At 40.4% G+C, this 27,408-nt stretch overlaps 1 long non-coding RNA gene across 1 annotated transcript; it reads left to right on the top strand.

Moving 5' to 3' along the window:
- The first annotated feature begins 316 nt into the window (after positions 1-316).
- Positions 317-26,398, top strand: LOC134292437 (uncharacterized). The gene is made up of 3 exons (XR_009999686.1): positions 317-3,153; positions 6,071-6,198; positions 24,117-26,398. It is a non-coding gene; the product is annotated as an uncharacterized LOC134292437 (long non-coding RNA).
- The last annotated feature ends 1,010 nt before the right edge of the window (positions 26,399-27,408 follow it).

Below are 27,408 nucleotides of genomic sequence, written 5' to 3'. Positions count from 1 at the left end.
GAATTACCTAGGGCCGTCCCTGGTTGTGTGTAATGTAGATACTCCATTTCAAGCCACCTGGAAGGGCAAGAGAATATTACAGAATGCAGGCAAAGAAGAGGTTAGATTATTTGAATGTCCTAACAGATGCTGAATTAACATTCTTAGCCTTCCCGCTTAACAGAACAGTTTCAGTGTGTTTACTTTACTTACTGCAGGAGCTATGAAGCATTAGAGAACTTGCTTGGAAGCAGCCTTTAAAAATTACCATGTGGCTTTAAAAAAATCTTTCAAAATGATTCCCTTATGTTCATTCTCTGTTGGAAAAGAAAGAGGACTGTTGCCTTTCTCTTAATGTTCCACGTCAACCATGGCTTGCCAGTACATAAAGAGGTGCACCTGCATCGGTCAGTGTTCTATCATTTTTTAAGAAGAATATAAACCATATGTATTTCTCCCTTGGCTGGCTGACATCCTGCATATTTTAGGCCATTGGCTATAAGCCTATCCTTTCTGTCTCTTTTGTTGTAAAAATGACTCCATGGTGAATTTGAAAAATTCAGATTTGCTTTGATGAAGATGCTGTGGAAAGCTTGCTGGACTCACTGTATTGATCCGGTGAGAGTAAACCAAAGTGTTTATGCTTTCTCTTCAAGTGGATAATTCCTTCAAATCAAAACAGCGCCGTGTTCTGTAATAACAACAGAGCAGAAGAGGATATTTTGTAATATAATAACTCTGTCTGTATGGTTGAAGAGGAACAAATGTTTTTTACGACTCCCCACTGTCATAATGAAGAAAAGCAGGTTGAGGAGCCTGGGATAATTATTTGACCATCGTAAATATTTATGAAGTGGAGTGTGGTATGCTACAACATAAAGTGGAGCTGACAATTGCAGCATTCATCGTGTCACTTTATACTGACTAAAATGCGCATTTTTTCTGAAGAAAAGAAAATCATTAAACCCCCAAATATCTTTACTTAAAATATGAGGAGCAGCAGCAGCAGCAGCAGGAAAGAGGAGGAGGAGGAGGAGGGAAAGGAGAGGAGGAGGAAGAGGAGGAAGAGGGGGGAACTAAAACAAAATGAAATCACACATAACTTTAACAAGAAGTAACCAACTTCTTCTAAACTTTACCTGCTACCCCAAACCTCTTCCAGGCACTTTACATTGAACATGTCTAGTACATTCAGTTAATAGTCTGAAATGTCAAATCCTAACTTTGTCTATGAGCTAAAAGAAGTATTGCAGAGAGCCAGATGTCAACGCTAGATTTAGGTTGGATTGAATGGACATGACAAGGACAAATGAATTGGTTTCCTATAAGTGGCATGCATAGGCAAAAGTCAATCTTATACCTGCATATGATTTTGTTAGTTGATGTGGTGTTTAGTATTCCTCCTTCTTCAATGACCTATGAGCCTTTGGAACGATCACAGTTCTCCTCCCCATATCATTCTATGCCTCATGGGGAGCAGCAGGATCTATACACGTGAATTTTGTGGAGCACTTTCAGTCATTACATTGATGCAACAATCATAAAAAATAAACTATCACTATTACAATGTCATGGGTGAAAAAACGGAATAGACACTTCGGAGGCATGTGTTTCTCATGTTAGGCTGGGTCCAGTTTGAAGCTATAGTCATGTTTAACTAAAGGTAGTTATTGCTTTTCACGTCATTGGGAAGCCTGAGTGTGGTGGGTTTCTGATTAGGAAGCAGAAATGGATGAAAATATTAACATCAGCTGGTGTTACATTAAGTGGTATCATGCATATTTGGCAAGCAATTATAAATCACTGAGGATTTTTCAGCAAGAAATTTCAGTAGGATGTCTTGGCATTCTCTCACTTTCTCTCAGCAACACATGTATTACATATGGATGAGAAGTTAGTATACTGAAGATATCCAGCTTTGGATCTTATTCAGTTCAAGACACACAATCACACTTTGTAGAGATGAAACCAGGCTAAAGTGAAAGCAGAGTCCTTGAATTAAGTAGAGCTATATCCTATCACTGCTCAAGTTCAACCTTAGGCTATGCACTTCTAGAGCAGTAACCATAACAGGAGGAATGGGGATTTTTCAAAGATATTGTTGGACTTCAGTTTCTGTAATCTATTACAAATGGCTATGCTGGTCAGAGATTATGGGAATTGCAGTCTATGTAAATTCACAACTATTTTATTTTTGCATGTGGAAGTGAATATTTATGGTATTTTTCTTCTACTGTGGAATTTTCTCCCTCTGCGGAGAATAGATTATTCTGATTTGGTTGCTAAATTTAAAGCCTGGAAACACAAATATAGAATACCAGAAGGTATAACATATACAATCAGCCCTCTACATTTGTGGATGTGACTTTTGCAGATATGATTATTCACATATTTCATTAAAATATTCTTCCTGGGAACCTCTAAGCCTTCCAGTGTGATTATATGGTCGACTTCTGCTGGAAGTCAATCATAGAGTCATACTGGGATACTTAGAAATTCTCTGAGACAATACTTGTCTAGGAATCACTAGCTCCTCCAGCATGATCCAGCAGACGTTGGCTATAATGTCACTCTGGAGAAACTACATATTTCTAAAGATGTGCCTTCTCAGGTAGAAAAATAGAAATTTCATTATTTGCGGTTTTTGCATTTTTTTTTGTGGGGATCCTGTGTCCTAATCCCAGGGAATGTGGAGGGCTGACTGTAAAGGTTAAGATATAATGCAGAATGTGTTTGTGTGTGTTATTGATAATATAGGAACTGCCTAGTTCCAGGCAGAATCCTTGCTCAGTTGTAAACAAGATAAGAACACATTCATTAGACCTGACCAATAATAACTTCATGGCAGATGTCAACTATAGAAAAATGATTTATAAAATCTGATGAAAGGTAACTCGAAAGCCAAGAGTTTGGTATAACCAGGTTAAAGTTATCTCCACAGGTCTGATTAGAGGAGAGGATTATTGACATAAGCAGTGCAATTGTTTTTGGTTGGACCAGAAAGGACAGCTGAGAGGCTGGGCCGAAGCTAGGGAGAGGTTAAAGTAAGTCTAGAAGAAAGAAACAGACTGCTTTGCTAGTCTCCACCATATGAGGTAAGGCTGCTATGTAGCCTCCAAATCATGCTGTTCTTGATAAACTCTGGAGACATGCTGATGCAAACTGATGCTGCTGGTAAGAGAAACAGCTAAGCTATGCTAAAGTAGATGTATTTCCCATTTGGACTGAGATGGATTCTCCTTATTGATTTTTATAACTATGTAACAGATGCTGTTAGATATAGCAAGATATAGCAATTCTCACAGATAATAACCCCTGAAGTCTGTGTGTTCACAAATGCCTTTCTAGAGATGTATAGATCCTTAATAGATGAGACGGTATATCTAAATGGATCATGTTGTTTAAGAAGATAACACTCCTTTATGTGACAACTATAGGCTAGAGTGCCACAGAGATGCAGATATAAAGATTCTTATGAAAGATTGCTTCCTATGCAGAAACAATGATTTGTATAAAGAGTATGTTTTTGTATGCAGAATGCCTTCCCCACACTTTGAAATACTGACATACTGGAAACTGGGCAAGATTCTTAGTGGTTTATTCTTCTTCCTGATTAAGTCCTGATGCTTACTATGTATTTTATGAATGTTATTTTACTGTTATTGTGTTAATTCTATATGCTATTGTATTTTTTTATCTGTTGATCGTGCTTGGTCCTCATGTGAACTGCTCCGAGCGGGTTATAAATAAATAAATAAATAAATAATATTAGTTTCCTGACAGACGGGAAACCCATCTGGGAATAAAAGACCAAACCAATATTATTTTCATCTTTATCATAAGGCTTTATGTTGTCCATTGTTGCATTATAATCCTGGTTCTCCACTATTTAGAGACCCAGATTCTTTATGTCAAATGCGTCTTAGGATGAATGCATCAAGGATTCAAACAAACCAATGGGTCATGATAACAATCTTCTGAATTTGGCACTTGTTCAATATATTTGACTGCAATTCCCTTCATCTTCAAGCAGTTTAACCTTTAAACTGCTTGTTGGGGATGAAGGATGTGGTAGTCCAATACTCTCACAGGACCCCATGTTGGTTTAGGCTGCATTAAAGGGAATCTGTAATCATACAAGTAAGCAGTTAGTGAACAGAGATTGGGGTTCTGAACACACAAGTGCCAGCACTGTAGGGAAGAAGACATCTTTGATGACCTCTGTCTGATGTGCCTGGTTCTATAATGTTATATGTTGGAGGGGGTGGAGTTCCTGGCTATATAAGACCTGCCCCCCCCCCTCCAGATGTGTTTTTCAAACCATCACATTGCAACTCACCATCTCAGACTCAGTGCTATCTGAGCAATGCTGGTTGATTTGGGACTGGTTAAGAAATTTTCTGTCTACCCTACACTGTACCTGAGAATCTTATTTATTTATTTATTTCTCACATTTATATCCTGCCCTTCTCACCCGAAGGGACTCAGGGCGGCTTACTTGGACAAATGGCTATGGGTAAATAGGCCTCCAACTTTGCAGGTAGTGGGGGAGTCTATACATGTTATGGTGAATAACCTGGCTCCCTTTTGAAGGTTGTGGAACTTGAGGGTTAGGAAGGACTCTGCCCTTGTATATCTGGGGATTGCTCATAAAGTCATATGGTTTAGGCAGGAGATCCCTGGGATACCTTCCAGCAGGGAGCAACCCAGTTCCTGGACTGTCCCCCACGATCAGATGCTTCACCCAAGGGAGGAATGAGATAGTCTGGGGCTGATACCTTGCAGCAGTTAAACCTGCATCAGATTTCTCCCCCTCTTGGTTCCCCTTCCTATTACCAGGCATGATGAATAGTTTAGGTCTATAAAGTGAGCCTTTTTCATTCCAATTTTCTATGTCTGGTCTCTGTTGTGGTTCAACCTGATGAAGATGAGGGACTTGTGGTATCAAGACATGTAAGACTAGAAGATGCACTTTCAGGGCCAGGGAGAATGCTGGATTCAGACGCAGCCAAGAAAGGGAAAAAGAGGTGGTGTTAGAGCAAAAGGCTGTTTCTGTATTGCCGTGTGAAAATACTGATGTTTTGGAATTCAGCAGTCAGGGAGGTGATCTTTCACCTACTAGCAGGAGCCCTGATAACATTAGCTCATCTGGGAGAACAGTTGATTTGGATAAACACTCCTGTCTGGCTCTGAGGGGGGAGAGATTCACCATATGGTGCAGAAGATCTGAGAGACTTCATAAGAGAGAGAGAGAGAAGCGGGGCGGGGGGGGGGTTCAAGGTCAAAAGAATGTGTTCATGCTTTGCAGTCCTTAAAGCAGAGAGATATGTGTTAGGATTAAAGATCTAGCACTGTTGCTTAACCCGGGAGATTCTCTGGGCTCACTCTCTGTTCAAGCCTGGGTTGGAGACCCAAGATTCATGCTCATGTTGTGGTTCCTTCATGGATTATTCTGGGATTCATGCTCCTGTTTTGCTCTCGGTTTTCTGGAATTACCTGGAGATTTATGTTTATGTTTTAAGCCTTGTATTTTGGATTTATCCTGCCTTCATGCTTCAGTTTAGAGCCTTGCTTTGGGATTTATTCTGCTTGTGGATTGTTCTCTGTAAACAGTTTGACTTGGCTTTTTGCCTATGACTTTTGCCTGCTATGTTAACTCCTGGATTTTACCCCTTATTTACTCCATAGTGTTTTGCCCTTTTTATATATGCTTTCTTAATAAACTGTTTTGACTTTCACATTTGGTTTCTTGGTGGGTGCTGTGAGCAAGTTGAAACCCCACTGAGGTGCAACAGTATCATTCTCCCATGGTGAATCATCAATAGGCAACATTCTAGTCCAGAACTGCTGAATCCAGATTCTTTTAAGTGCTGGACACATGAATCCTTTCTGGATTAAGCTGAGGAATCATGCATAAAAACCAATTTTCAAGCAGCATCTTCCATTCCACTAGTAATACATGCAAAGGAGTCTCAATCTGCATGCATATCATCTCTGGATCGGATGGTGAAATATGGCCTGGAATTTCAGATGATCTGAAGAGATACTGGTGTTCATTGAAGCATGCTGATACTTCACTCTTATTTTCCAGGGATTTACTTTTAGCTCCACTTGTGTGGATGCTCAATCCACCTGAGCGCTGGAACTCAATCGACAGACCCAGTTTTTTGAACTGAACACGCCTACCTGTATTTTATAATGTGTTTTATGAATACTGATGTAAGTTAATAATAATTTTTAACTGATTTATATTGCACTGTATAATTTTTATATATGTGTTTTATTGTAAGCCGCCCTGAGTCCCCTGTTGGGTGAGAAGGGCGAGATATAAATATTGTAATATATATATATGTATATATATATATATATATATATATATATATATATATATATATTAGAGAGAAGGAAAAACATCCAAAATGGTGATCCACTATCTGCATCCTTCTGCAGAGGTAATTTTAAAACCTTGACTTCGTGCATATTTTAATATTAGGAGAGACCTGAGAAAGAATCAGCTTAAGGCAACTGATGTTTTGGTACAAAATGCAGTTGGGACTGCGGTAGTGTGAAAGGCATTTATTTTCAGTGAGCAACAGTAATATAGGGAGGGAGGCCTGAAGCTGAGATGAAAAGTGGCTTTACCAAAGTGCAGCACAAGGAAGGCACATGGCCATAGGGTTGTTTTATGTTCTGGCTCCAAGTGCCACAGAGTTAAAGGCTGAGCATATGACTGCAAGGAAATGTAAAGTGTAGCATGTGAGAAGGAAAAGAGAAGAGGAGGGGGAGAAAGGGAGAAATATTTCCCCATTATATAATGACAACCATAAACTCCTAGTGAAAAGTTATGTTTGGAAGGTAATAATGGTATGAATCCTATAATAGATAAATCAAAGGTAGTAACTGGGGAAATACAAAAGGCACCCAATCTCTTTCCTACTGGGAAAGTTGTCTGAGGTGCAAGAGGTCAGTTTAGTCATGGGTTGTTGTGAGGAAATTGCTCTTGTTTGATGTTTCACAAGCAGTCCATGCAGTTTCCTAGGAAACATCCTTCCCCACTTAAACCCAATTCTCTTGCATTGCTGGATCACATGAGTCACACTGCCTGATTTTTCTTTTACCTATTAAAATATCCTCAGCAGGTATCTGCAGAAATCTATTCAATCACGTAATTTATTAGCTCTGATAACCCAATTCTTATTAACTTTTAACTCTCACCCCAATATTCTGAAAAGGTTTTTCTTTTTTGTTTTTTGGGTGATAGAATAAAGGAGATAACCAGAAGACTAGTAAGGAAGATTATATATGGTTTTTATTCCCTAGGAAGACCAGTACAGTACAATCCCTTAATTCACAGATATGCAGATATAAATGAATTCTAATGCAATGAAGGAATTCCATCTTAGCTGGGTTGGGTGAGTTGGCAACAATGGGGAGCATGGAAGGACCCCACTGTGTGTTATTCCCTGTTGAATTGTGAAATAAAGTTTTAAAAGGCATTTTAAAGCAAGCAGAAAATTCTTCTTTTAAAGAGGTTTTCCCCATTTTCCAATAAATTTTAATGGCACATTGGGAAAAAGGGCACACTGGAAATAAGGGCACATTGGCATTTCTGTCTGTTTTCAAGGCCGTTTAGGGTCTTGGTGGTGAAATCTAGTAGGGCAACTTACCACAGAATATCAGTAACACTATACTTCTGAATGCATTGGGGAAAAATTGCAAAAAAACATTTGTTTTGCTATATGGATTGTTAAAAGAAGGGGTATTAAGTTGGTTGGTTGTGTCCTTGTGAGTAATTATGTTTTCCTGCTGTACCTGCTGAGACTGGCATTCTGTTAGTGGCATAAGCAGGCACAGATTCTCTTGTCAGTATTTTGTGACACCTTTGCTTCCTGATGGTTCAATGGACACAATAAAATTACTTTTAGTCAATGAGAATAAAGTGTATATGAAACATAAATGAATTTCGTGTTTAGATTTGGGTTACAACTTCAGAAGATCTCATTATGAACCACAATGCAAATACAGACATTCCAAAAATCTGGAGAAAAATCTGAAAGCCAAAAGACTTTTGGACCTTAGTATTTGTGTGTGTGAAATCAACAGTTGACCAGTGGAGTAAATTCAATGCATGCAGAAATACTATACTATATCAAATCATGCAGGATTGCAGCTTTGATGTGCCCCCACGCTATCTTAACTACTTGGAAGGTGAACTGGCTGTGCAGGAAACAGACTGGAGACTATATAGCTGAATAAACATGCATTTATTAAGTGACAAGAATTTTAGGCTTTCTGTCCTCCTGAGTCTCACTACAAAGTCTTTGTGAGGAGAGGTAAACTCTATGATTGACAGACACTGTTCTGGATGAACTGGGGCTCTTGGATCTTTTTTTCTTCTTTTTATCTTTTTGTCATAGAATCATAGAGTTGGAATGACTCACGGGCCATCTCGTCCAACCCCCTGTCAAGGAGCAGAAAAGTCTCATTCAAAGAGACTCACCCTCAACAGATGGCCATCCAGCCTCTGTTTAAAAGACTCCAAAGAAGCAGCCTCCACCACACTCCAGGGCAGAGAGTTCCATTGCTGAACAGCTCTCACAGTTAGGAAGTTATTCCTAATGTTCAGGTGGAATCTCCTTTCCTGTAGCTTGAAGCCATTGTTCTGCGTCCTAGTCTCCAAGGCAGTAGAAAACAAGCTTGCTCCCTACCCCTGATATATTTATGCATGGCTATCATGTCTCCTCTCAGCCTTCTCTTCTGCAGGCTAAACATGCCCAGCTCTTTAAGCCACTCCTCATGGTGTTCAACTGTCTCTAAGATGGTCTCAATATTTAACTCTGACTGGACTTGATAATAGCTCATACAACTCCAACTGGAGATGCTATTGGTAGACCTTCCAGCATTTCTCTCTCTTCACCTTCCAGACATGAAAAGGCTGACTCTTCCAAACCAGAAGTGCCTTCAAGAATCTCCTGAGGAGATTCTTAAAGGTGCAGGGTGACGGAGGCTTCAAATGCAAAGAGGCTATCTGGACTGACCCTGCACAAACTGTACATAAAATATTAATCCCTCTAACTATAAAGGGCTTAACTAGGGGTAAACAGTGAGGCTCTTCATGGGGCACAAAACGTACTGTCATTGTGGAGAAAAATGCCACTCATTTTATACAAAGACATTTTACATACAATGCAAAGAACTTTCTAGATAAAAAACACTTGTTTTGTCTCAGAAGCCTTTTGCACAGCCATATAACCCAGAATATCATAGAATCATAGAATCATAGAATCATAGAATAGTAGAGTTGGAAGAGACCACATGGGCCATCTAGTCCAACCCCCTGCTAAGAAGCAGGAAATCGCATTCAAAGCACCCCCGACAGATGGCCATCCAGCCTCTGCTTAAAAGCCTCCAAGGAAGGAGCCTCCACCACAGCCCCGGGGAGAGAGTTCCACTGTCGAACAGCTCTCACAGTGAGGAAGTTCTTCCTGATGTTCATGTTCAGATGTTCAAGACACAATATCTCCTTTGCACTGGATTATCTGAATCCGCACTGCCATATAATCCAGTTCAATGTGTATTTTATACAGCTGTGTGGAAGGGACCTTCATACAAGAGGTGAAATCTCACAAGGGGTTGAAACATCCTTGACAGGCTATCTCACTAGGCTGGGATAGTCTGTCTTAATGGAACTCTCAGCAAGGGAAAGGTTGTAGAGATAAATATATGGCTCTCACCTCAAATATTTGTCATAACTCCTTGGGATACATCATTAATTAATACTGAACACAATATAGTGCAAAATTTCTTTGAAACCGCCAGAGAGCTATATTTCTTATTCATTTTCCATCTGGTGCCTGGTGAGAAATCAATAGGCTTGCCACCTTTTTCAGTGCATTTGCCTCTCCCAGGTGTGCAGATGCAAGAGATTTTACAAAACAGCTGTTAACAAAAACTTCAAGATGCTTAATCCAAAACTGACACACCTAGCATTTTTCAAGAACAAAACCATCCTTGACCTTATTATGCAGAAGCTAGATATCAATATTTTTCTTTGCCTGCTAAAGCCTTGATTCAACCTATTATGATTTTTGAGAAATCTTTTAATTATTTAAAAACAACAACTCCATTTTATTTGTTTGTGTTCCCTCTCTTTTCTGTAGATATCTGAGTTCCAAATGCCACATGGTCTACTTTGCTACATCTGATGTGTAGGTGGTGTTATAATGTCAATGCTCGGTTGAATATTTGGGACAAGGGAATCAGATTACACTTTTCCCTTCTCATGCTGTCTGATTTCTCCCCATGACATACTGCCTGTGTAAAAACCTTCATTAATGTCAAGACCAGGCAAGAGTGTGGAAAAGAAGTAGAATTGTACTTGGTTTTAAATATGAAGGATTTATACAATGTCCCTGGTGCTTCTCGCTCCCTGAAGTTTAGATGAAACTTGAAGCATAATATTCACAAATTTGTTCATATTTGGTTGGAAAGAATTTGAGATTAAGAAACTAAGAAATTAAGAATACTTCCAACCAGGCATAAAACTTTGACTTTTAACCTCCCCCTTCTACCATTTTTGGTGCTGAATTAATGTTTCCATTTCTCTCTCTCTTTTTTTGTGAACCATCTTATTTTTATTCCTTCTGTGCCAAGTCTAGTTTTCCCATTACCAGAATAAACCATTGCAGTTTGGGTAAGAGACAGGATTGGTATTAAAATCATGATGGTCAAAGGTTGAAAAAGGGCATGTCAACCAAACAGACAAAAGTAGTATATGTGAATTTGTATATTTTGTGAATTTGTATGTAAATATGTCTTTTATGTATGCTTATTTTAATTTTAATGTAACTTTCTCATGTTTTATGCTGTAGGCACTGTGTAGTGCCATTTGTAAGCCCCAGGGGTTGAGAAAGGTGGAATATAAATATAATAAATAAATAAATAAATTTGTTGTAGTAATGTTAATACTGCCTAAGTGATTTGGGTTCTTGCTGAGATGAACCACATCTTTGCTAGTAACGAAGGAAAATAGAATTCCCATGGTATGAAGGCAAATGGAGCCACCTCAAAATAAGATATAGGACCCACAAAACCCGCTTATATATGGAGATGTATATAACTTGTTATTCTGTGTCTTCAAGTTGACTTTCACTCATGGTAATCCTGACATGAGTATTTCTTTGCCAGATTTATTTAGAGGAGTTTTGCCACTGGTTGAGAAAAAGTTACTTGTGCATAGACACTCAGTGGGTTTAACAGAATGGAAACTTGAACCCTGGTGTCCTTTAGTCCTAGTCTAGAACTCAAACCAGTACACTATGTTGTCTTAATGTACATCACCTAAAATGAACAAAAACAACCTATCTTTTAAAAACCAAAAAACCCAACAAAGGTCTTGTTTATATGATTCAGCCAATGATGAGGGCATTTGACTCTGTAAATACTAATAATGCTTGATGGTTGGGGAGGAAAATGAGGGAGAAGATTATTAGTCAGTCAAGTCCATGAGAGTTTGTAGGAAATATTGGAGTTGGAAGGTGTCAATGATGGTGTAAAGATGTCAGACAGGGGGGAATCTTTTTAAAATCCCACTGCTGCCACCAATTTGAGGAGAACTCAGGCAGGGGGAAAATCTTTTTAAGATCCCACCTCTGACACCAATTGCGGAGATGTGGAGGAGTTCCTATTAATCAATTATATTTTATATCCGCTGCCACCAGTTATCAAAGATGTTTTATTTTAAAAGCTGCCACCAGAGGTAAAGATGTTTTATAATGTGGCCACCGGATGTTAAGGGGATTATCAACTCTTGCCACCACTATAGGAAAATATAGCTACTAGCTACTTAGAGAGGAGACTTTTAAAATTTTATTTTTCTTCTTTCTTCTTGTTGTTTTTGTTGGTAATATAGATGACAGAAGTTTAGATGGTAGAAAGAACAATAATACGTTTATTCAGGCACAAGATTAACGGTTACAGTTACTTCTCTTTAGAGGCACTTAGATTAACAGTTGCAAAGCTATATTTGTGTTTCAAACTTCTTTATACGTCAGTTCTTTCTCCACTGCCTTAAACTGCAGTCACCCTGTGAATTTCAATCACAGACTATCTGTTCCTTATCTGGAAACAGATTGCCTCAAAATAAGTCACCAAACTTATTTTAAACTGACTCAAATAAGCCCTTGAGTCTCCCTGATCCTCCAACTGAGAATCAGTCTTAACTGTACATCAGCAGGGTACTGACTAACCTAAAATAAGTCACCAAACTTATTTTAAACTGACTCAAATAAGCACTTGAGTCTCCCTGATCTCTTCAACAGAGGATCATCCTTCTCTGTACCTCAGCAGGGCACAGACTAATGGCTGCTTTTTCAAACCTGCACTTCTCCACACAAAATAAACGTTGGCTCCGCCCACATCTCCATGGCAACCAACTCATGAGTGCAGAGTAACTGAAATACTGACCCTTTTAAAACACAGTTAAACATGGCATCTGTAAACTAAAAAAAATCACACTTCATTACAGATGGGTAGAAGCTTCCATGTCAGTGGGGTGAAAAACCTCCTCTGAGTTTCAGTCTAAACTGTAAATGGTATTTGCAAGATGTGAAACCCTATTCCCACAATAATGGTTAGCCCTTTGAGTAATTCCTTTAGAATTCAGACTACAATTTGAAGTGTAATCACTGCTCTGATGATACAGAAGTCATAAGCTCCCACCCAGGGCCGGTTGAACGTAGAGGCTGCTGAAGCGGTCGCTGTGAAGGGGAGCTGTGAAGGCGTCGGCAGCGCCCCCGTAGCGCTGCCGATGCCACCGCGCCGCTGCCGCCGTTGGCGCGGGGCTTCAATCGCTCGCGCTCATACGAGCGACCGAAGCTCCGCGCCAAACTGCACAGCACCATTGCCCAAAATGGCCGATGGTGCTGTACACAAGCGCAGATCGACTGAAATGGGCAATCGGTGCTGTATGCATGTGCACAGCACTGATCGCCCATTTCGCCTGATGCTGCTGAATGCAGGCGCCGATCGCCCATTTTGGCCGATCTGTGTCTGCGTTCAGCAGCATTGGGCAAAATGGGCGATCAGTGCTGTGTGCATGCGTACAGCAGCATCGGGCGAAATGGCTGATCGGTGCTGTACGCATGTGCACAGTGCTGATCGCCCATTTCGCCTGATGCTGCTGAACGCAGGCGCAGATCGCCCATTTCGCCCGATCTGCGCCTGCGTTCAGCAGCATTGGGCAAAATGGGCGATCACACAGCGGCACTGTTGCCACAGCAGCAGCAGCCGCAGCAGCCATCGCCGCAGCCGTGGTGACCTCTCGTTTGTGTGTGTGTGTGTGTGGGGGGTTGGGCACCAAAATGGGGGCGCGCCAAGTAGTAGGTTCGCCTACTACTTGGAATGACCTCGGGCTGGTTCTGCTCCCACCAAAGGAGGAGGGGAATGACATGAGATTAAATCTCTCCTCCCTACCCTAAAGGTTTCAGGAAGGATAACATGTAAACATGTAACACTCTCTCTCCCCCAGATCTCCCTCCTGGATGAGCAATAGAGGAAAAATGAACATTTATTGGCAGTCAAGATAAAATGTGAGCCATAATGGCATGTCAAAGGGGACATTTCATGAGGTTAGCAAATGCAGAAAAAAGATGCTCCCACTCCCAAGAATTTCTTTTTTTCCTGGGGCCTTGAAAAATTCCCCAAAGTTGCCCTAGGTTGGCCAAAGCCTTTGAGTAGATATAGGCAACTATAACGGACCTATGGATTTCACAAAAAGCCTTCAGTGACCCACTGTGGCCTGCAGACCACACACTTTCACCCTGTGTTAAACACTAAGGGATACATGGCAACATTGTATTGCTGTGCCCTTTTGTTTTCAACAATAAGATTCAATCGAATACTATGAACAAAACAGCCAGAAAGAGGTGGGCCTACTCTCCTTGGACGCGGAGAAGGCCTTCGACAATCTTAATTGGGATTTTTTTAAATTGGTAATTCGGGAATTAGATATGGGATTCTACTTTCAAAACGGAATTGAAAGCATCTACAATGATCAATGGGCGAAAATCCAAATTAACGGGCAAGATACAGGGAGAATCGTAATTAGTAAGGGTACCAGACAGGGCTGCCCCCTGTCACCCCTAATTTTTATCATGGCTTTGGAGATTCTGTTGAAAGCAATCAAAAAAGATGACAAACTTCAAGGGATTAGGATCGATAGACAGAATTACAAATATCGGGCCTTCGCGGACGATTTGATTTGTATTGTAGATAGCCCGAAACAAAACATTAAAAACTGGCTTAGGAAATTAGAGGATTTTGGGGCAGTGGCGGGCTTTAGATTAAACAAAAATAAAACGGTGATTCTTACGAAAAACATGTCAAAAGAAAATCAAGAGGTGTTGAGAACCATCTCAGGTCTTGAAACACCGTCAAAGATTAAATATCTGGGAATCTGGCTCTCCGCAAAGAATAATCAATTATTGAATTTAAACTATACAACAAAATGGAAGGAAATCAAGCAAGACCTAGGGAAATGGGCAAATTTGAAGCTCTCGCTGATGGGTAGAATCGCGATTATAAAAATGAACGTCCTCCCCAAATTAATATATCTGTTCCAAAACATTCCGATTATTAGGCAGGCAACAATTTTTAAGGGCTGGCAAAAGGAGATTACAAAATTTATTTGGGGAAAAAATAAGCCGAGAATAAAATATTCGACTATGATTTTACCAAAATTGTAAGGGGGTTTTGGCCTTCCAGATTTAAAATTATACCATGAAGCATGTGCGCTTCACTGGGTAAAAGAGTGGATCAAATTAGAGAAAATTAAAATCTTAACTCTGGAAGGACATGACCTGAGAAGGGGCTGGCATAGTTACTTATGGTACGATAAAACAAAAATTGAAAAAAACTTTGGGAACCATTTTATAAGATCTACACTATTTAGAACCTGGGATAAATACAAAAACCGCTTCCATACAAAAACTCCCCTCTGGCTTTCCCCGGTAGAAGCATACCACAGAAGGCTACTGGGATGGACCAATTGGCCCACCTATAAAGAAATCCTAAGTATTATACCTAATGCTAAAGATAATCCCCAACTGAAAGATTTAACAGAGATTCAATCATCACACAAAAATGTTTCGTGGTATCAATTTCTGCAAATTAAAGAGGCATTTAAAGTAGACAGAGTGATTGGTTTTGACCTTGACCCGAACTTTTGGGACAAATTTCTTCAAATAGACAAGAAGAATGTTTCAATACTGTATAAGAAATTATTATCGTGGGCCACTGAAACAGAAGAAATAACTAGCTCAATGATCCAGTGGGCTCAGAATATAGGCAGACCAATACAGCAGCATGAATGGGAATCAATTTGGAGAAGGAAAATGAAATTTACATATTCAACTGATATGAAAGAAAATTGGCTAAAAGTTATCCATAAGTGGTATTTGACCCCAAAAAAGTTAGGTTTTATGTATAAAAACGTCAATAACAAGTGCTGGAGATGCAAAGATCAAATAGGCTCCTACCATCACATGTGGTGGAGTTGTAGTAAAATACAAAAATATTGGGCAAATATATTAGAGGAATGTAATAAAATCTTAAAAACCAGCTTCGTATACAAACCGGAGCTTCTCCTGTTGGGGCTTTATGACCCTCATACTAAAATCGATTTTAATACAGACAAATTGTTTACCCTTTTTATTACGGCAGCCAGAATGGTGCTAGCAAAAGAATGGAAATCCGATAAAGCCCCTACCAAAGAACTGTGGATAGACAAAGTGTTGGATATAAAGGACATGGACTACTTAACTTTTGTGATTAGAAGAAGCAATGGGAAGGCAACGAAGGCAACAGACTGGTCCTGCTTCGAGGATTACTTGAAGTTAAGAAAATGAGTATGATGTATTATAAGAAGAATAATGAAGTAGCCAACGGGAAGTCAACGCCCCCCACTCCCCCCCTGTACCTCATTGTATGTTTCCCTGCATGCTTCCACCCATTCTCTCCCCCCCCAAATCTCACCACCCAACCCCCTAACCCCTTACCCCACTCCCTGCCAACCACCCTCCCCCCACCCTATCCGATTCAATACATTTGGAAATATTTTGCAATAAAAAATATTAAAAAAAAAAACAATAAGAAAAGTACTTTTGGAAGGTAAAATGGGTTGAAATCTCTGCACTTCCGGTGGAGCAACGGAGCAGCGGGAGGAGCAGCGTCAGCCGAGCTCAAGGGCAAGTTCTGAAGCTGATATCTAATTGCTCTTATATTATCTTAAACTCTCAGTTTTAATTGAAGACTGTTGCCCTCGAACTCCTTGCTTTTATTAAAGACTGTTCATGTGTAGGTAATGCAGTTTTAAAGATTTTATCTGCAACTGTTTGGAAAACACCTAAGCCTCCCTTGAAGGAGTGACGGAGTGAAGGTAAGAAGAGGCTCACACTGCTGAATCTCTGCTTGCCTCAAACTGTTTTCTTCCTGGCTGGCTGGAAGGCTTGCAGTGCTCCAGGTATCCAAAGATTTTTTAATATTTTTTCCTCTTATTTTTTTTCTTATCTGGTCTCCATTTGTTTGCTGGCTGCTACCCTGGAGTACATACTAGGAAGCAGAGAACCCTCTACTATGCAAGGCTGCTGACTCAAGGAACACTCTTTGAGCTGTTTTTACTTCAGAGTTCTTTCAAAGCACAAATCTCTGCTAAATTGGTACAAATTGCAAGGGAACAAAACAGCAGATGATATAAGGACTGCAGATAAAGGCCAAGTATTAAAAAATAGCATCAAGATATATTGGCGTGCTTTATCAAAGTCATTGCAGCAATCTCTATCAAATACCAACTAACACTTATTAACTAGTACCTAAAACTCTTGTTTGCTTAAAGACTCTGTGACTTCATTTTAAAAGAACCATGGTAATCAGAACAAGACAGACCTACAGAAACAGTGACAAATCCCTGTCTCCATTAATCTCATCTCCCCCGTTTGGGAAAAGAAAGAAAACAAAACAAACTGAGATAAAAACCTACTTCTCTCCCATAGTCAAAATACAGGAGCTGGAGCAAGAACAGAACACCCCCTCAGCTTCGCCTCTGGACTGGATCTTAGATCACTGTCGGGTAATTTTTAACCCTTATGAGAACTCAGGCCTAAGTATAGCTGAGGAGTTTGCCTTTGCTACTGACAATTTGGATAATCTGGATAGTAGGAGAGGGCACAGGAGGCATGTTTTAACATCCCCCAATGAAGATATGGTTGAGGTCCCTGTGAATACAACAGAAGGCGATCTAGAGACAGAGGCCTTCAAAAAACCACTCATTGCAGAGGATCTGGTCAATCAATTAACCCGTTTGAACTCCGATATTCAGGCTATCAAGACTTACCTTGCAGAAACCAATGCTCTCCTCATTACAATAACACAATTTATGATCAAACAGGAAGCAAGTAAGGAGAAAACCTTCCCAACTTTAAATCAAGACACGGAGGTCAACGACTCCACCACAAAAGGGCATCTTGAAAAAAAGGCAAGAAACAAAAACAACAACATAATAAGTTCCCCCAAACATAGCAAAGCTTACAAAAGGATAAAGTACAAATGCAGAAGTCTTCAAAAAGATCAAGTAAGGAAGAAAGTCTCCACATCCACAGTAAAATAATCAAATTTAAACTCTCAAAAGCTTCTCAAGTATAAACATGCAGATAAGAAGAAAGATTGAGGTACTACTGTGAAGCCCCTTAAGATAAGAAAGACAAAAACAAGATATCAATAAATCAGATCAAGCCAAGAACAGTTCTTGATGTCCTGGAAGTCAATCAAGCGACACCCCTCCTGTGTGACCCAGCAATACTAGCAGATCCACAAATCATACAGGATCCCTGGGAAACCGTCTTTGCTAAAAGAAAGGAAAACAAGGACAACAATGAAAAGAAATTGGTAAAGAACTTTGATGTTCCAGATGTGGGGGATTAAATAGTGGAGACTACTTGATATGTTTTGACTTTAGTCCACCATTTAAGCCTTGATAATTACAGTTTCCTTTAAACATTACAGTCTGGAAGATACTACTGTGAATTACAACAGTTGACTGTACTTATTATTTTCATTATTGTTGTTAACTCTCAGGTTATGTACATGACATGTTTGTACATAGTGCATTTTATGTTTTGAACCTTTATAGTATTTGCTTATCTTTTTCACATAGAAAAAAGATAGCTCTATACTCAGAGAGGTCTGACTATTTCTGTGGCCTTTACATGTCACATCTCTTTTTATGTTTTGAACCTTCATAGTGTTTGCTTATCTCTTCGACATTGTCTAGTATAGACATTTGTGTGTATTTATCATGATAATTTGGATACATTCCAATGCCTGCCACAAATAAGTCAAAGGGAAATAATAGACAGACTGACTTTGCTACGGGTAGAGCTTCTCAGCAGGATGACCAAGGGAGATAAAATTCAACCTGAGCCAGGACATTGCATAGGGGACCAAGCAGAGAGGGACATGACTTATGGAAGAGCTAGAGGAGGGCGACAAACAGAACCAGTGAGCCACTCTAAGGGTGAATACTGACTATTCAGGAACATACTAAAAAATGAAACATGTCCCACTCAGTCAATCATTCTGCAACCTCCAACAGTTCCAAAAGTGAAAACGTTGCAAACAAAATCATCCAACCTGAACTGTCTATCTTGGAACATAGCAGGGTGGCAGACCAGAAGTAAAGAGGAAGGGGTAAGTAAATTTTTGAGGAATTTTGATGTGATCTCGCTACAAGAGACATGGAGTAAAGGGTCTATAGATTTCAATGGATACACTATAATTGACTCCCCGGCTAAAATGGAAAAAAGGTAGAGGGTGACCGAAAGCAGGCCTGGCCATTCTGCTGTCTACATTTCTTGGGGCAAAAATCCATCAGTTGACAATTGCAGCCATATAGCTATGGCTTGTCACATAGAATACGGACCTACACAGATACTCCTGGTCAATGTATATATTCCCCCCAGCCCCGAAAAGCTAGAGCTAATCCGTACTTGGGAGGAACTGGAATAACTGGTATATAGGAGAGAACTTAATACAACAAGTTTCTTCCTTTAAATACCTAGGGGTGACCTTTCAGGCCTCAGGTTCCTGGGGATGTCATCAAAAAAGCTATAATATGCTTTTTTTTTAACACAAAAGGTGGTCAATCTATCCCCGCTGCAATAAAGGTTTTCCAAGCAAAGGTAACAGCCCAGCTACTTTATGCAATTCCTGTCTAATTCCAATTTAGACAGGCTTCTCGTCTAAAGCTGAACAAGTTCAATCAGGGTTCCTTAGAAAACTGTTCGCTGTCCCCAATTGTGTTCCATCTGCTGTTTTAAGACTTGAATCAGGAACAGCCTCATTGATATCAACAACTTGGAGAAGGGCCCTAGGATATTGGATTGAGAGGATATACAAAGGACCTGAAGTGGGATATACTTATTTGATTCAAAAAGACCTCTTCAAATCCACCAAATCAAAGCATTAAATGAGAAGTTTAGGCAGTTGGGGCTTTCAGATAACATACTGAGGGGTTTTGAGTATAAAAAGACTGTGAAGATCTTAGCAGAACGAATTAGTGACATAGACAAACAGACCTCAATGACTCGGGCGCACTCCACATGCTCCCCATTGACTCTAGGCCAGAGCCGACCCTAGATAATTTTCAAGTGTATGCGAACAGAATTTTGGCACCCCCCCCCGAATTTTGCCATTCCCCCCTGAATTTTACCCCCCCGCAAACCAATAGCTCAAAAATAAAAGTACAGTAGAGTCTCACTTATCTAACTCACTTATCCAACATTGTGGATTATCCAACACATTTTTGTAGTCAATGTTTTCAATATACAGTAGAGTCTCACTTATCCAACATAAACAGACCAGCAGCATGTTGGATAAGCGAATATGTTGGATAATAAGGAGGGATTAAGGAAAAGCCTATTAAAAATCAAATTAGATTATGATTTTACAAATTAAGCCCAAGAACATCATGTTATACAACAAATTTGACAGAAAAGTTAGTTCAATACGCAGTAATGCTATGTAGGAATTACTGTATTTATGAATTTAGCAGCAAAATATCACAATGTATTGAAAACATTGACTACAAAAATGCGTTGGATAATCCAGAATGTTGGATAAGTGAGACTCTACTGTATTGTGATGTTTTGGTATGATATTAAGGCTTTTCCTTAATCCCTCCTTATTATCCAACATATTCGTTTATCCAACGTTCTGCCGGCCCGTTTATGTTGGATAAGTGAGACTCTACTGTATTGCAACATTCACACTTGCCTCAAACAGACAAGAGCTCTTTCTCCCACTCTGGACATTATTCCACAGATTCCACTTGCCTTGCTTCCTGAATCCTACAGACCAGAAGTAGGGAACTTTATTTTTTGATTTATTTTTTTTTAATTTTTCCCCCTTTTTATTTTTCTCTTTTTCTTTTGTCTTTTGGCGTTGCCATGTTTCTTTTATCATATATATGTAAAACCTGAATAATTTTTTTAAAAGAAGAAGAAGAAGAAGAATGTTTGATAAACTATATGAAGTTATCGGGACCAACTCTGTACCCACATTTTCAACAATAAATAGCTTGAAAATATTTTTTCAATCCAAAAGGACATCATTTCACTAATCCACTGGAGACATGATAGTTACGTTTATGCCAGATGACTTGAGAGAAAAAAAGGGGGGAGACTTGAGAGAGAAAAAAGGACGTGTCCTGACAGATGACCATCCAGCCTCTGCTTTAAAAATACACCAGAGAAGGAAACTTTCACAGACTCCCAAGCAAGGAGATACAATTAAAACCCTTCCGACAGATGGCCACCCAGCCTCTGCTTAAAAAAACACCAGATGAGCAAACTTCCCCAGATTCCCAAGCAAGGAGATACAATTAGAACCCTCCCAATAGATGGCCATCCAGCCTCTGCTTTAAAAAAACACCAGATAAGCAAACTTCCCCAGATTCCCAAGCAAGGAGATACAATTAGAACCCTCCCAATAGATGGCCATCCAGCCTCTGCTTTAAAAAAGCACCAGATAAACAGATAAGCAGACTCCCAGGCAAGGAGATACAATTAGAACCTTTACAACAGATGGCCATCCAGCCTCTGGTTGAAAAAAACACCAAATGAGCAAACTTCTCCAGTTTCCCAAGCAAGGAGATACAATTAGAACCCTCCCAATAGATGGCCATCCAGCCTCTGCTTTAAAAAAACACCAGATAAGCAAACTTCCCCAGATTCCCAAGCAAGGAGATACAATTAGAACCCTCCCAATAGATGGCCATCCAGCCTCTGCTTTAAAAAAGCACCAGATAAGCAGATAGGCAGACTCCCAGGCAAGGAGATACAATTAGAACCCTCCCTATAGATGGCCATCCAGCCTCTGCTTTAAAAAAACACCAGATAAGCAGATAAACAGACTCCCAGGCAAGGAGATACAATTAGAACCTTTACAACAGATGGCCACCCAGCCTCTGCTATAAAAAAGCACCAGGGAAGGAAATTTCCCCAGACTCCCAGGCAAGGAGATACAATCAGAACCCTCCCAATGGCCATTCAGCCTCTGTTTTAAAAAAGCACCAGATAAGCAGATAGGCAGACTCCCAGGCAAGGAGATACAATTAGAACCCTCCCAATAGATGGCCATCTAACCTCTTTCTCCCACCCTGGACCTTCCACAGATATATAAACCCCACTTACCTAGCTTCCAACAGACCTCACAACCTCTGAGGATGCCTGCCACAGACCCTTGAGGCCGAGCAAAGGGCCTGGAGGCCGGGAGAAGGCCCCGGAGGGCGGATCCAGACCTCAGAGGTCAGAGAGAAAGAGAGAGAGAGAGAGAGAGAGAGAGAGAGAGAGGGAGAGGGAGAGGGAGAGGGAGAGAGAAGCAGGGAGGGGAGAGAGAGAAGGGAAGAAAGAGCCATGCCTGTCGCTGCCGAACATGGAAGACTTCAACTGAGGCCTATCGCATTCTCTGGCGAGGGAGCCGGGTGGTCCACGCGGGGGGGAGGGGGAGGCGCCTCGATGGCGCCCCTGGGGACCCTGCGCTCCAAGCGGGGGCTTCATTGGCCTCCATATTGGACCGGCTCTGCTCTAGGCCTAACATTTAATTCTATGGGAGCTGCTAAATATCTAGAAAACTTAAATATCCCAAAATTTTGTCTTGCTTTTAGCTGGGCCAGATTTAATGCACTCAAATCAGCCATACTAGAAGGTAGATACAAAGGCACTGAATATGAACACAGAGCATGCCCTTGCGGGGAGGGTAATGTCGAAACTGTAATACATATACTTTTTATTTGTACAATTTACAAAGATGATAGATTAAGGTTAATATTCCCTCTACTCACTAAATGGCCAGGAAGAACCCTAAATTGGTACCGCAGTTATTTACTATCTGATCTTGACAAAAGGGTAACGGAGCAGGTGGCTAAATTTCTCTTTTCAGCGGCAAAAAGCCGTAAGTGCTTCATGAAAAATCTGTAAGTGTTGAGAGTATAACAAAGCGTATCTAGGGGACGGTTTACTAATCTGTAATCAGTTTTTGTTTTAGATTATAAAGATAGCCAAATAACCAACAGAGATTGGACATACTTGTTATTAACCATAAGCCAAATGCAATGTCATAAATTACTCAAATGTTGTATTCCATCATTGTACTGTAACTTGATCCTAGCCAATGGTTTGTTGACTGAAATAAAGGCTACTGACTGACTGAAATCTCTGCGCTGTGCTATAGTAACTGACGAGCAGAGCTATGATGATTAATATTTCACTTTACCATTTACTCCACCTAAGCAGCAAGGTTAAGAATGCAGGTGGACTTCATATTCATATTTATTGGACTCTTGGACTAAGAGAATAATAAATATGAATGCCTGTGTTGACTGAAGAAAAGAACGAGGCGTTTGTCTGCAGGGACATCCTGCTTTCCCTTCCTGCTGCCATTCCTTGTAAAACGGGATCTTCATCAGATCTAGTATGACACTGTATATCTTTCCCCTGGGCCTCCTTCGAGCCTCCTTCAGGGCTTGGGTCATCTGAATACCCAAGAGAGGCTCTAAACCTGACAATGCTTTAACTGGATGCAATGACTATGGAAATGAGCTAGGATGAAGAAGCATTGACTCTGAAAATGGGTTTAAATTCTGTCACTATCACATTTTAACATTACATTGGAACCATGCATTTTAATTACTCCCTAGAGACCGAGAATTGCCTAGTGCCAACTTGACGGAGACTATTTATGAAATCAGATCATTTCATTTGTATTTTGATGACTGCAGTGATTTGGTTTGCAAACTCAGCAGGTTAAAAATAAGTTTATCCAGTTTCCAAAGTCCATGGGAGTTAAGTTAGCACAGTGCCAACCACATGAGCATTGTAACCAACTGGGCTCACAGTGTAGACTACATGACAATAGATGGTTTTCCTTAAATAGGTCTGATCCTATGTTTGTACACCCAAAGCCACTATTTATCACAGCTTCCCAGTGTGTGGAACTTCCATGCACCCATTTGAAATATGATACAAGATTCTCCAGGTGTTTCTTCCATGTGTTCACTGAATGCATAGGTAGGGCAGTGGGGCTGATCATGTTGCCTTTTTCTTTCTAAGTATCAAGGGAAGGGGTTGTAGTACATAAGGAAATCTCTGTAACATAATATTAAAATACTATCTAATATTTCAGCATTGTTTTCATACAGTTTCCAGCTAAGCCAGTGGTTCCCAGCATTGGGCCTCCAGGTGTTTTGCACTTCAGCTCCCACAGTTCCTAACAGCTGGTAAGTTGGCTGAGATTTCTGGGAGTTGAAGTCCAAAACACTTGAAGGCCCAAAGATTGAAAACCACTGAGCTAAGCGATGAGCACAATGCTAAAGTTAGGTTCATGTTGAGAGTGAGATTAGCTCGGGCCCCTCCCTCCTGGTGCTTAGAAAGCATCTAAAAACTTGGGTTATGCAAATAATGACAACAATAATGGAACAGACGGATGACAACCTCAGGATCAGTGAAATGTTAAAATGTTTTATGTTTATATTTGATGGTTTATAGTTTTTAATGGTCTAATTTGTAGTCATATGTAATTGTTTTTAGATGCATGGAGGTCAGCTGTGACCAGCAGTGCAGTGGAATTCGAAGAGGCATGAATGGAGGGCGAAAGGGAGAAACGTGCCAAGAGGAAGGTGCATCAAAGCCAACCCTGACCAGAACAGGCTTTCCACCTGGCAACTAATGCCCTCACAGTGGAAGAACATGCGTGTCAAGAATAGGACTCCATAGTCATCTACATACCCAATGCTAAGACACTAAACTTGGAGGGCCATCATACTGGGACAGTGAGAGATCACCTAAGTAGAAGATATTGTTTTATTGTATGCAAAGAAAAGAATTTTGTCATTTATTTGATGTGAACTGTTTTGAGTCCCCCCAAGGGTGAGAAAAGCAGTATATAAATGCACTAAATAAATAAATAATGTTCCACAGCAGCAGATATTGACAGGCATATTGGCTGTTACTGGAAGTAATATATAGCCAGCCACTATAACTAGAAGAGACAATATACATTACTGCCATACCTGTGGGGGTATTCTGAACTTACTGTGGAAACAGGAAACTGTGGATGATTTTGAACCTCGTTGAAAAGAATGCAAGGTTAATGCAGGTGACTTGGACCAAGGAAATAATAAACATAAATGCCTGTGTTGACTGAACATGTTTCACCAAATGTTTTATCCAAAAAGAACAACATTCACACATAAAATTAAAGAACCAGGCCAGATAATCCTTGCAGACATAGAGAAAAACATCTAGAAACTTCTAGAGATGACTTGAGTTTCTTCTAAAATGCATTTAAAGGGTTTTTTTTTCACCAGCATCCACTTTTTTGTGATGTCAATTTTGGTGACTTAAATTACAGATCTATACTTTTATTTTATTTTTTAATAGCCTGGGGTTAGCTGGTGAGGCAAGCTGAGTTGCAGTCTCCTTTTCTTTCTCTTTTGTTGGTCATACATGGTTAGTAAGTGGTACAAGAGGCAGCTGTCATTTAACCTTGCTGAAAAAACACATAGGATCAGCTAGAGCAGTCTCATTCCTTCACAGCTCAAACATTGCTGTATTGTTTACTGCAGACACCTGTGGCAACACAACATTATTAGTATTAATTCAACCCTCTTTTCCCCTTTTCTTAATACTAATGCTGCCAAAAAAAACCTTTTAGCTACACAGAGGACAAGAAGAAAGAAAAGGGGAGCAAAACAGGAAAAAGGAAGCTCTTTGTCAAAGGCTTTGCTAAATGAGGTATGCTTGTAATAGCAAAGTTTCTCAGAATGGTTTCATCACATACTGCTAAACTCAGAAGAGTTTTGGAACTGCAGCTGTCATAGAAAAGTGACTGTTTTGTGAAACCATGGATATGACGCCCACACTCTTCCTTATCCTGTCTGTTAAAAAAAAAAAAAAAACAGTTTACAAGACAGCATAAATGACTCTTTTGCATCTTGTATGCTTGAACCAGATTTCCCTGCACATATTTTATTTTGGATTGAGTTTTATTTTTGCAGGCAGCCTTCTGTTACATGCACACAAGTATGTGTACACGTGATATGCCACACTAATCTTGACATTTCTGACCTTGCAACCTTTGTAGGACCAATATGCCACCATTCGGGAACGGTCTCTGTGGACCTAATCAGCTTTTAAATGTGATGCTTTCCTGCATTGCTACAAGAGCCCTGGGATGAACTATTGATTGGAAAACAAATGTCATGATGTGATTATTATAAGCCAGAACAATTAAATTCTTATACCAAAAAAGAAACAAAGCAAACCCACTATAGCTCAGTATGTTTTTAAAAGTAACTTCGCGTTTCTCTGCAATGATATGTCATCAAGCTCTTTGGCTTCACATCTCCAGTCAATCAATTACCAATCATTATAAACTGGACTCTGGCTTGGTACATGTTCTGCAAAACGTAAGCCTCTATAGGCTGGATGTCAAAGAATAACCACTTCATCAGATGGGCTGATTTGCCCATTGTACACTGTTTCACCTCCTTTTTTTGGCATGCAGTGCTTTACATGATGTGAAGGGACTTCTGACTACCTCCATGTCAAAAAGGGAGATGAAGCAGTGGCCACCAGTGCCGCAGCAACACGGGAGACTTCCTGTGTTGCCTTCTTTTCAATGGAGAAAAGTCAGGAAGCAATGCTTCCTCCCATGAAATGAGGAAGAAGGTAAGGTTGGCAATGCTGGGCATGGAGTGGCGGCTTCTCCATGCCTTCCACCAGGAGCCCATGGATTCGCCCCAATGTGGGGCAAATCCATGGGCCTTTCTGATAAGCTTGTTAATGTGACTGGGCATGTCCACATTAAATAGTAGGCTTGAGCAAATTTTTCGTTAGTTCGTTAAATTCGTTTAAAATTCGTTTCATAATTACTTTTGAATTGATATTTGAACCATCTGCTCACTGCCTTACAAATATTACGAATTTGAATAATAAAAGTACCTTTTTTCGTTTGTTTCTGATGTCTTCGGATGTAGCTGTAGCCCCTCTGAGAGGAGAAGCCATGTTGGCATGCCTCTCAGCCAATCAGAGTGGAAGAGGGAGGGAGGGATGGCCATCGATTTGCTAGCATTTTAAAAATGCCATTGAGACACCCCCCCCCCCCACGGGGACCACCGGCTCAGTAGAAGCCTTCTGCATTGCTCTCTCTTCCCTTCTCTCTCTCCCCTCCCTGCTTCTCTCTCTCTCTGAGAGGTCGCAGAGAGGGGGGGGAAGCAGGGAGGGAGGGAAGAGAAGAGAGAAGGGAAGAGAGAAGAGAAGAAAGAGCCATGCCTGCCTGCCTTGTCCTCCTTGCCCTGCCTGGGAGCCTTCCCGTTTGGTTTTGCTTCTTTATGGCAGTTGGCTTAAAGGGGAAACCCCAGAGCCTGTGGAGCCTTCCTAAAGAGCCAGAGGATATCCCTTTAAGAGATATCTCCAGGAGGAGACGCCAAACCCAAAACAGCTCCTGATCCCAGAAAGGAATCTGGCACCAGCTCACTTGCAACAGATTCAGTGCCATGTAATCATGTGAGTTGTAGTTTTACAAAGTCCCTACCTAGTCTTCCCTGCAGAAGAGAGCCAGTGCCATGCCAAACTACAGCTCCCAGTTTTTTGTCAGATTGTTTTGAATTTCAACTCCCACAATTCCTAACACCAGACATGGGCAAAGTTTGCCCTTGCCTGGTATAGAAGCATTCTATTCTTCTTCTCCAGACATGCCAACAGTATTAAGTGATAAAATCTTGGGCATTTTTTCCTTTAATGCTAAAAGTTCATAGGTTGTTCAGCAACAGCCTACTGGCTGGGTTGCTATGAGTTTTCCGGGCTCTATGGCCATATG

The sequence above is a fragment of the Anolis carolinensis genome, chromosome 6 (genome assembly GCF_035594765.1).
Source record: "Anolis carolinensis isolate JA03-04 chromosome 6, rAnoCar3.1.pri, whole genome shotgun sequence".
Taxonomy (NCBI): Eukaryota; Metazoa; Chordata; class Lepidosauria; order Squamata; family Dactyloidae; genus Anolis; species Anolis carolinensis.
Note: the sequence above shows the minus strand (reverse complement) of the source record. Positions and strands in the feature narration are given on the sequence as shown.